The sequence below is a fragment of the Fulmarus glacialis genome, unplaced genomic scaffold (genome assembly GCF_000690835.1).
Source record: "Fulmarus glacialis isolate BGI_N327 unplaced genomic scaffold, ASM69083v1 scaffold19336, whole genome shotgun sequence".
NCBI classification, from domain to species: Eukaryota; Metazoa; Chordata; class Aves; order Procellariiformes; family Procellariidae; genus Fulmarus; species Fulmarus glacialis.
This window is the reverse complement of record NW_009218965.1, coordinates 1-346: the sequence shown is the minus strand read 5'-3', so window position 1 is coordinate 346 and position 346 is coordinate 1.

Below are 346 nucleotides of genomic sequence, written 5' to 3'. Positions count from 1 at the left end.
GAAGGAGGGGGGACGCGCGCCAGAAAGGCAAAAGCCATGAGCGTCCGGGGGCCTTTGTTGGCATGTCTTTCTTCTGAATAAATAGTTTGTGTTAGGTGAGCTGGTTGCTGGCTAACCCCTGTATCTTCTCTGAGGAACCAAACTGCAGCCAGCGCTGAGCAGGCAGCTGCAGTGCTCTGCGGAGGCACGAGGCGTTGCTGGGAGGGGAAAACGGGAGCAGAAAAAGCAGCTGCAGAGAGCTGTTTGCCAGGCAGGAGAGGTCAGCCCCAGTGGGGGGACGCTGGCCTGCCCGGGGCAGCACCTCTTCCAGCTGCTCCGGGACGTGAGCTGGCGCGGGGACGTGAGC